This window comes from Schistocerca serialis, chromosome 3 (genome assembly GCF_023864345.2).
Source record: "Schistocerca serialis cubense isolate TAMUIC-IGC-003099 chromosome 3, iqSchSeri2.2, whole genome shotgun sequence".
Classification (NCBI taxonomy): Eukaryota; Metazoa; Arthropoda; class Insecta; order Orthoptera; family Acrididae; genus Schistocerca; species Schistocerca serialis.
In genome coordinates, this window is record NC_064640.1 from 63,107,390 (window position 1) to 63,118,850 (window position 11,461).

An 11,461-nucleotide genomic window follows, 5' to 3' on the forward strand; every position below is an offset into this window, starting at 1 on the left:
TATGCAATCGACGATGAGTCACTGGAATTATTCACAATAGTCAAGTATCTGGTAGTACGTCTCCAGAGCGATTTGGAGTGGATCATCCATATAAATCTAGCCATGCAAAAGTCACATGATAAACCCAGATGTGTTGGTTCAAATGGCTCTGAGCACTATCGGACTTAACTTCTGAGGTCATCAGTCCCCTAGAACTTAGAACTACTTAAACCTAACTAACCTAAGGACATCACACACATCCATGCCCGAGGCAGGATTCGAACCTGCGACCGTAGCGGTCGCGCGGTTCCAGACTGAAGCGCCTTGAACCGCTCGGCCACCCGGGCCGGCGATGTATTGGAAAACTCCTACTGATATGTACGAAAGGCGTCGCATATAAAAGCATCTTGTATTTAGTTGCTCAGTGTTTTTCGTGATCTAAGACCCCTACTAACTGGGCTCTCAAGGAACAGTGACACGATTCGTTATGGGCGTAAGAGTGTCACACTACGCTCAACAGGCCATGGTGGGAGACGTCTTAATTAAGATTTTATGTCTGACAGAGAGCCTTACCCAAGCAGTTCCAACAGATCAAGTTGCAAAACTGGTAAAAAATATGTTACTTCTTCCAAAATTCGTCTAACATAGTAACAACGTTGGTAAAATTATAGGAATACAGTCTTATACAGAGGACCGTCTCCCACCGTACCATTCACGAATGGAGTAAGAATGGAGAAATGAGAAAACTCTATACCCTCCCAACTAACCTCGTGGTAACTTGAAGAGAACAGATGCAGATTTATGAGCCTAAATCTAAACATACCGAGCGAAGGTTACTTATTTCTTTGCCTTACAGTACGACTTTTCGACGACCCAAGACGCACCCTAACTTCACAATGGTAGTACTAAATGTCTATGGTTGGATGATTTGTTTGGCGTAGTGTAATTCATTATATATACATACCTTCGTCGTGAATGAACGTATTATTGAAAACCATAAAAAAATCCCTAAATAGTTGCTGAGATAAGCATTCACATACAGATCGAAAAACGCGACTGCAGACTTTAATTTATAATGTGTATAGGAATTCACAAAATCCTAGATTCTCTGTGAAAATATTGCAGTTCACCATAGTACAAGCCATATACAAAATGGAATCAGTCAGCAAGAGTGAAAAAACGAACGAGATGATGCAATGACTAAGTACTGGAAAGGCATTTCGGAGGTGTAGTCTTCAGATCCATGAATTGAGACTTAACTTTATCGTGGTTTTCATAAATCACTTAAAGTGAATTCTGGAAATCTTCCTCTAACTAGGATATGGCTGATTCAGTCTCTCATCCTCACCGAATGAGCTAGTACTCTTTGTCTAACGGTCTCACTATTGACAAGATTTTGAGCTCTAACGTTTATTCATCGAAAGAGAGAAAATTCAAAATTGACCTGTCCGCAAAGATTGTGGCTTTTAGTGGAAAGTACAATTACTATGGCCAATTTACTCAAAGATGAGAGTACTGTAGGCACAGGTCGCTGTGAAAAGCCACAATAATTATAAGCGCCGTTACTGACTTCTCCCCGAAATATGACTGTAGCACCTATCAGCTGTCTCGTGAGCACATCGTATTGATCCTCTGTCATAGCTGATTAATCATGCAACCGTCTAAAATGAACAGTCCCAACACATTCGCACTTAACACGAACAAAACAAAGCAAGAAATGGCTCTTGGAATTTTTTTTAAAAATAACTAGAAAGAAGGAAGGAAATTAGAGTTTGTCTCGATTTTGGCAAGACAAGGACAAAAATTACGACGGTAAAAGATAAAGAAATCAGGACCTTTTTATGTAAGAATAATCTTCAGAGCATGAAGCAAAATATGAGCTGTGACTATACGGAAAACTATCAACGTTGCGTGCGAAGCTCCGGCACGAACTTTCTTCGTATCTGGTGTTCTCCAGGGCCGTGGATATCTATCTACCGTTCTTCTTTGGACGAAATTTAGCGTCAGTTGTTTACAAGCTTTCATAGTAAAGACATTGATTTTCCTTTCAGTCATCTGGAACGCACTCCAACGAACACGCTGTAAGTTTACAGTTAGAGAAAACAATGTAGTAGCACTGTCCATTAAACGTTCGTATCTGTGCGGACAATTACATATGACACACTTCTGTTCCTAAACTCAACCAGAGCTTTCGTCGTAAATTAAGAATAACGCATATCAGGAACGTCTAACTTCTTTATTCCACAGAAATGAGTCATCGTGTCCCTATACACAAAAAACTAACAAATTCCTGCACAAATATTGTGTTCCAGAAGATTTTTTTAAAAAAAAAGGTTGATCCATCATGTCAGTCGGATATTAATCGTAGCTTGCTATGCGCTGCCTATGATAACAATCATTGCATGATAAAATAGTTCTACTCATTTCATCAGATCATCGTGATGCTACGAAGGTCATCAGAAACTGTTTACACTTTGGCTTCAGGAGTATGTTGTTTTTAATCAAGGAGAATTTTGTGCTCCTTAAGAACTGTGAGCGTTTCTACAACCTCCATACTGCGAAACAAATCTCTTCTACTACAATCTCTTTGCTTTCCATATTTAAGGAAGAGGCAATGTGGACCAAAACAAGAAAAAAACGTCCTAGTAAACATGGGCTATAAAAAGCATACTTTAAGAGCTATGATTTCGTCGTCATTGGAAGAGATGTGTTTCACAATAGCGGAGAGGAACAACTGCTCATATCTCTTAAGATATGCACTTTAGACCCCATGTTTAATGGACAATTTTCTTGTTCTGGTCCATGCTATAACCTTGCAAAATATGGAACCCAAAGAGCTTGCAGTAAAAGAGATTTGTTCCACGGTAACGAAGATGAAGAAGTGCTCATTGCTCGCACGGTATGTATTTTAGAGCCCATGTTTACTATACTTTTAGCCGGCCGGGGTGGCCGTGCGGTTCTAAGCGCTACAGTCTGGAACCGCGTGACCGCTACGGTCGCAGGTTCGAATCCCACCTCGGGCATGGATGTGTGTGATGTCCTTAGGTTAGTTAGGTTTAAGTAGTTCTAAGTTCTAGGGGACTGATGACCTGAGATGTTAAGTCCCATAGTGCTCAGAAGCATTTGAACCATTTTACTATACTTTTTTACTTTGACTAATCGTTCCTATCAATCTCTGAACAATGACCATTTCGCATAGGACAGCCTGTAGAATGTTACCTTCATTTATGTTAGCAGGCTCTTGACCAAATCCTTCCCGATTCTGATGTGTAAGAGATAAACATTCCCTTTCTGCGGTTCAAAATCTCATACAAGCAGAAGAAACGCAGCGCCTACTGCTACATTCACAATTACTAATTAGTTGCGGGGCACCGCTCGAAATGTGTGCATTAAAAGGCATGTGTCGCGTCATCTACTACATTCCTTCCAAGGGAGATGCGCTTTAGTATTAGTCAATACGTTAGGAATGGAATGGCTCTGAGCACTATGGGACTTAACATCTGTGGTCATCAGTCCCCTAGAACTTAGAACTACTTAAACCTAACTAACCTAAGGACATCACACACATCCATGCCCGAGGCAGGATTCGAACCTGCGACCGTAGCAGTCCCGCGGTTCCGGACTGAGCGCCTGAACCGCTAGACCACCGCGGCCGGCATGTGTTAGGAAAAGCGTGTGGGGTTACTATAATCGATACTGTTCCTTTACACAGACTACTACTTACAAGGGATTAGGCTTACGCATATACACTCCTGGAAATGGAAAAAAGAACACATTGACACCGGTGTGTCAGACCCACCATACTTGCTCTGTACACTGCGAGAGGGCTGTACAAGCAATGATCACACGCACGGCACAGCAGACACACCAGGAACCGCGGTGTTGGCCGTCGAATGGCGCTAGCTGCGCAGCATTTGTGCACCGCCGCCGTCAGTGTCAGCCAGTTTGCCGTGGCATACGGAGCTCCATCGCAGTCTTTAACACTGGTGGCATGCCGCGACAGCGTGGACGTGAACCGTATGTGCTGTTGACGGACTTTGAGCGAGGGCGTATAGTGGGCATGCGGGAGGCCGGGTGGACGTACCGCCGAATTGCTCAACACGTGGGGCGTGAGGTCTCCACAGTACATCGATGTTGTCGCCAGTGGTCGGCGGAAGGTGCACGTGCCCGTCGACCTGGGACCAGACCGCAGCGACGCACGGATACACGCCAAGACCGTAGGATCCTACGCAGTGCCGTAGGGGACCGCACCGCCACTTCCCAGCAAATTAGGGACACTGTTGCTCCTGGGGTATCGGCGATGACCATTCGCAACTGTCTCCATGAAGCTGGGCTACGGTCCCGCACACCGTTAGGCCGTCTTCCGCTCACGCCCCAACATCGTGCAGCCCGCCTCCAGTGGTGTCGCGACAGGCGTGAATGGAGGGACGAATGGAAACGTGTCGTCTTCAGCGATGAGAGTCGCTTCTGCCTTGGTGATAATGATGGTCGTATGCGTGTTTGGCGCCGTGCAGGTGAGCGCCACAATCAGGACTGCATACGACCGAGGCACACAGGGCCAACACCCGGCATCATGGTGTGGGGAGCGATCTCCTAACTGGCCGCACACCACTGGTGATTGTCGAGGGGACACTGAATAGTGCACGGTACATCCAAACCGTCATCGAACCCATCGTTCTACCATTCCTAGACCGGCAAGGGAACTTGCTGTTCCAACAGGACAATGCACGTCCGCATGTATCCCGTGCCACCCAACGTGCTCTAGAAGGTGTAAGTCAACTGCCCTGGCCAGCAAGATCTCCGGATCTGTCCCCCATTGAGCATGTTTGGGACTGGATGAAGCGTCGTCTCACGCGGTCTGCACGTCCAGCACGAACGCTGGTCCAACTGAGGCGCCAGGTGGAAATGGCATGGCAAGCCGTTCCACAGGACTACATCCAGCACCTCTACGATCGTCTCCATGGGAGAATAGCAGCCTGCATTGCTGCGAAAGGTGGATGTACACTGTACTAGTGCCGACATTATGCATGCTCTGTTGCCTGTGTCTATGTGCCTGTGGTTCTGTCAGTGTGATGATGTGATGTATCTGACCCCAGGAATGTGTCAATAAAGTTTCCCCTTCCTGGGACAATGAATTCACGGTGTTCTTATTTCAATTTCCAGGAGTGTATATCATTCTGTGGTCGATAATAGGCAGGGAGTCCGTAGCCAAGCGATTAATAAAATGCATTGTTTCATAAGCGCAAGGGCTCTGGATCTAATCTCGCTGCTTGTGCTTTTTTCCTTTATTCTCATGTAAGTCTAACAAAGGATTTATTGTGACTGTCCAAATTACCAGTATTTAATGATTCTTTTGTTATTTGCATAATATTTATCCTGAAAACTAGGTAAGCAAAATATTTTTGTGAACACATTGGAAATAAAAATGGATACACAGCCGTTCTGAATCAAATCACTATATCCTTTTTACTGACATTATTGTACCTAAATTCGTGACACGTATGGGGTACCGCAAGAATCAGGATGATACCGATCTTGGAAGCATGTAAAACAATTATTATTGTGGCATACATCACACGTTATGAACGCCGAGTTTTTGCATGAACATGGTTTTTTCGTCGTTTATACTGCGAAACGTGACAGTTTCGCGGCGTACCACGCATCTCTAATCATATCACCGAATATTGGTAGTGACAACTGATGGGGTACGATTGATTGAATTTTTATGCATTCTTCTACGGAAGCTATCTGTCTATTGTGTTCGACGATGTACCAGCAATTTATACTCGCATTATAAAGTTTTTCACCTGCCTGTAAAAATAAACGTAGTACATTTTGGAGGCATCACTTTAGTACTGCATGTTGGCAGACTATCTTGAAAAATTTCGTTATACAAAACCGCGTTCCTTTGCCCTTCCAAATCGACGAGCAAACATTTGTTGGTCTGTCACGTACGGCCGGCCGCTGGTGGCCGAGCGGTTCTAGGCGCGTCAGTCTGGAACCCCGCGACCGCTACGGTCGCAGGTTCGAATCCTGCCTCGGGCTTGGATGTGTGTGATGTCCTTAGGTTAGTTAGGTTTAAGTAGTTCTAAGTTCTAGGGGACTGATGACCTGAGATGTTAAGTCCCGTAGTGCTCAGAACCATTTGAACCATTTTGTCACGTATGGCTTCAAGACGTCAACTAGAAATTTCCTGTATAGTACTGTTGTTAGTTTGCTGGACTTCGATTTTATCAAAACATTTTTGTATTTGTGTGTATGTACTCATCAGCTGCTTTTTGCACACTTGGTCCAAATGAGCTGTAAGTAGGCTGTTTAGGTTTTTATGTTGGTAACGCCACGTAGCGCTCTGTATGAAAATCACTGGCTGTGCTGTGTGAAGTCTGTGGCTGGTTTGCATTGTTGCAATATTTGCTATTGTAGTGTTGGGCAGTTGAATGTGAACAGCGCGTAGCGTTCTACAGTTGGAGGTGAGCCGCCAGCAGTGGTGGATGTGGGGAGAGAGACGGCGGAGTTTTGAGAGCGGATGATCTGGACGTGTGTCCATCAGAGAGAGTAAATTTGTAATACTGGATATCATGAACTGATATATATATATATATGACTTTTGAACACTATTAAGGTAAATACATTCTTTGTTCTCTATCAAAATCTTTCATTTGCTAACTATGAATATCAGTAGTTAGTGCCTTCAGTAGTTAGAATCTTTTATTTAGCTGGCAGTAGTGGCGCTCGCTGTATTGCAGTAGTTCAAGTAACGAAGATTTTTGTGAGGTAAGTGATTCATGAAAGGTATGTTATTGTTAGTCAGGGCCATTCTTTTGTAGAGATTATTGAAAGTCAGATTGCGTTGCGCTAAAAATATTGTGTGTCAGTTTAAGCACAGTCATTTATATTTTTTCTAAGGGGACGTTTCAGAGCCAGTGGCCTCTTTCAAGCAAACGAAGACCATTGGTAGTAATTTTACAGATAAGGCGACGGCATACACTGATGAGCCAAAACATTGTGGCCACTGCCCACCGCGGTGCTGGTGGCGTTGCGGGCACGTGACACGGTAACGAAATTACGTAAGTGGAGCAGACACGGGCTGGGAATCACCATAGCGACGGTATGAGCTGCAAATGGGGAAATACATTGAGGTAAGCGACTTTGACAAAGGGCAGATTATTATTAAACAGAGCCTGAGAACGAGTGTCTCGAGAATGGCGAAGCTGGTCGAATATTCACGTGCTACTGTCGTGAGCGTCTACGGAGAGAGGTAGAAGGACAGTGAAACTACCACTAGGTGCTAAATGGTTGGACGTCCGTGACCCTTCACAAGACGACGGGTTCGGAGGCTTGTCTGCTCTGTAAAGTAGGAGAGATGGTAATCTGTGGCATCTCTGCCGGTGCAGCACAAGTGATCCGGAGCGCATCGTTAATCGTGCATCTTTGAACATGGAACTCTTATGTGTTCAGACGTCGGCCCAGCGACATCGTCAGTTATGATTGCAGTGAACACTGGGCCATCGGGATTCGACCACCAATCAAAGAAACCGTGTCGATTCTTTGCGTGAAACATATTTTTGCTACACCTGGTCGCAGGTCCTCCCTACAAACACCCTCATTGAAGTGAACGGCGGCTCGAAACGCCCAGTACCCCATGGACACTGCCTGGTTCAAATGGTTCTAATGGCTCTAAGCACTAAGGGGCTTAGCATCTGAGGTCATCCGTCCCCTAGATTTAGAATTACTTAAACCTAACTAACCTTATGACATCACACACTGTAGGGAAGCGGCCGATTCACGCCGTATAAAATTCACATCAGTCTTTCCATTGTGTGCCAGCCTAGTCCGCTGTAACTAGCTCTGACGTCATAAATGTTGCGCAATACTTTAAAAATCAAGTAAATAACCTGAAACGTTTCTAGCATGTCAGGAGTAATACTAAATCAATATGTGTTGAATATCAGTTCAATAACTTTAACCATTTTCGAAATTTGGACGTTTTTCTGTAAAAATCATTGGCGCAACAGAAAAGAGCTAGAAACTTAAAAATTTATATTTAGATTCCTTTTGCATAATAATTTAGTAGAAACAGTAGTCTGGATCTCACAAATTAAAATTTTAGTTGAAATTCATGATTTTCTGGTTTTTGTCTTAGAAATTAAGGAAGCAAGATAGATTAAGTAGGCGAATAAATAAAGCTAGGATGTTTAAATTTAAGTAGAGGGGAGATCCGCTATAATCATAAAAATGTGAGAAGGTTCAACTGAATAACTATAAAACTATAGCTATAGCGTATCTCCAAAGAGCAAGTTCAGAGCTCGTCTACTGCGTGTAGTGTAATTAAATTAATTCTCTCACCCAAAATATTTGACTTACCCATGTCAGACTTTTATTATGATTACTTACCTGTGTGCTGATTGCACATTTAAATTGAGAGCTTCATCGGCCATCAGCAAAGGAAGCAATGATTTATTCAATAACTTAAAGTAGTGTATTACTAGCCCAGCGGCTAGTCGGGAGAGCGGATTTGATCAGACGTTCCCTTAGTCGTCCGCACCGCGGCTTTATATATAAGAACGCTGCGCGAGGAAGCAAGGCCCCAGTTCTCTCCAGACGCTGATTAGCGCACCACCTGTGCCGGGAGTCGCGTCGCGTCGGTATCATTGCTATAAACAGCCTCGGATGCCGTATTAAGTTACTCGGGATACGCGTAACCATGAAATCGTTTTCGAGTGAAGTGTTAATTCTGGGATGACTTTAATGATCTATCTTCAGTTTGCATATGTCGTATTTTCACGTACCGCCACGGGACAGACATTCTACCATTATTTACCGTGCCGTTTGATGAACATTATCATCAAATTATGGCGAGCATTCACTTAAACATTTAATTTGAACAGTTATAGTTGCATCAGGGCATTAGGCTCTGAACTGCTCTGGTAGTTGGATTGTGTGGATTCTTTTTGGTCTGTGGCTTTCAGAATATAGTGAACATTATAGAGAGAATCGTTTTTGATTATGAATCCCAGACAATCTCCTAATTCCTCAGAGCTATAAGCTGTAGCTATAAATGTATTTCTCAGATGAAGTGGGCACTAGGAATTCTTATTACAGGCTTCACGTTTTGCTAATCACTTTCTGGTTGCCAATATTGTAGTTAGAGAGCCAGTGCTGAGAACGGCAAACAGCATTAAATAAATAGCAGGAACATCAAATAACAATTATTCCACCAGCCGCCCCACAACACATCAATGCCCGAGGTAGGATTTGAACCTGCGACCGTAGCAGCAGTGCGGTTCCGGACAGAAGCGCCTAGAACGGCTCGGCCAAGGCGGCCGACGCTGGCGAGTGGGAACAGTATTATGCTATGGGAGACATTCTCCTGCGCTTGCATGAGACCTGTTGTAGTAATCGAAGACATGTTGACAGCTGCGAACCACCTCCATTCCTTCGTGCTTGATGTCTTCCCCGAAGGCAGTGTCATCTTCAAGCAGTATAGTTGTCCGTGTCTCCGAGCCAGAACCATGCTACTGTGGTTTGAGGAGCAATAAAGTGAACTCACGTTAATGTGTCGGCGACCAAATTCGCCTAATGTAAATCCTATGGAACCCATCTGGGTCGCCATCACCGCATACGCAAATTAGCGGCCCGTTATTTACGCGAACTACATTGCCCGTTTGTAGACATCTAATGCCACATACCTCCACAACCCTACCACAAAACTTTCGGATTCCTAATACGTATAATCAGTACTGTATTTTGTTCCACAGACGGACAAACAAGCTATTAATCAGGTTTCCATAGAGTTTTGGCTCATCAGTGCACTGTGCAGTAGGCGAATGTGCACCTTGTGCATATCCTTTCGCTGCACAAGAGCTACCAGTTTTCCACGTTCGGCAAGAGTTCGGTTATAAGTTGACTGATATTGGCACCAAAGAACAAACATTCACAAATTAGCATCGCATGGTCTATAAAAATAGTATCGCAGTTGATGGAAATGAATAAGGTACTTTTATATCTCATACCTGTTTGGTAAGTGTTAATAACAAAAGCAGTGTCGTATTTTGTTATGGAGGCTCGAGTCTGCATTCAGAAATTTGCTGCGGCACCATGAACATGCTGCAGTGAAGCGCTTTCCTTCTCTGGTACAAATCTGGTGATTTTTATCTGACGAATCCGATGTCTTCGTTTGAAAAGCACGACTCACGAGTAGGAAATGGCTAACAGCAGCAAGAGCCCATTTCTGCAGGTTTCTCGTCGCCACCTGCTCATGAAATTATCGATCGCCTACGAAACGATCATAGGTCCACGAATCAAATGTTTTAAGTTAGTCATGCCTTGTTCCACCTTGTTTGATATGCTCTTCCCATCTTTTCAAACGCGTGAAGCTCCCCTTCTACGAAGAGTGGCCAAACTCCATCCTGGATGCTCTCTCGCTAGACTGAAGACCCTAATCTTGTAATACTGCGGAACGTAATCACTGCCCATATCCGACTGCTTCTCTTCGGCCTTGTAATCGTCTGATGAAGATTAAGCGACTTCTTCACATTCTTCAAACTCATCCTCTTCATCGATGTCTTGGTGGGAAATTAGTTCGTTTTGTGTCACGAGTTGTTTCGCAGCTAGCATTTCGAAAATTCTGCGAATTATTTCTTCTCCAATTTAATGTGTTGTTATGTTATTACTGTAGAACGTTTCGAAGCGATTTCTGGAGAAATAACTGTTCACTGTACACAAGTGCCGTTTTTAATCTTGCAACTTCGCTGTAAAGTGATCCGGCTTCACAATCACGTTCAGGTTCCCTTACTGTCAAAGTACCAGGCACATATATTTCTAGTACAATCAGACCTCTTGGCCCGTTGACATGTAACTACCTCGGAGGCTAACATACGAATGAAGCATTGTTCGTGTTTGTAAATGCTGTTCCCTTTCTCCCTCCACCAACCAATAGTTGCCTGTGCACACGCTGCTGTTTCTGGTCGGTCGAACCACCGGGAAATGGGGCTCATGATGGGTTGAAATGTAAACGCAGAAATACGGCTATAATGGTAAACTACAAAGGTGAAGATTATATTAACGATAAATGATTCCTCAGACACTGATAATTTGCACCATCATAATAAACATTTATTAGGATTATATGAGAGCGAAGAAAAAAAATATTAGCGGGACCACGATTCGATCCAGAGTCCTTCGTTTTATGAAACCAAGCACTTACTTGTTTTTCGGTGTATCATCGGGATTATTCGATTCCCTGGCCTTACAGTTTCGGCTCTCGCATTTTACCACCTTTTCTTCCAAAGAGGGCAGTGGTTGTCTTCTGAGGCCTGGTCACGATGCCCCATTCCCGCCCTCCCAGAGCCAAGGAAGGAAAGGCGTCTTACATGATCAAGAGAGCTTTATTTGAACAAATTTATTTAGTTATTTATAAGTATATATTTTTTATTTTCTTTATTTTTAAAATTTTTATTTTTTGTAACCGGATCCTTCTACT

The 11,461-nt window shown here is 43.7% G+C and overlaps 1 non-coding gene across 1 annotated transcript; it reads right to left on the reverse strand.

The window, feature by feature from the left end:
• Positions 1 to 242: 242 nt before the first annotated feature.
• Trnas-gga (transfer RNA serine (anticodon GGA)) lies at positions 243 to 326 on the reverse strand. Its single transcript is given in 2 exon segments — positions 243 to 277; positions 287 to 326. It is a non-coding gene; the product is annotated as a tRNA-Ser (tRNA).
• Between the last annotated feature and the right edge of the window lie 11,135 nt (positions 327 to 11,461).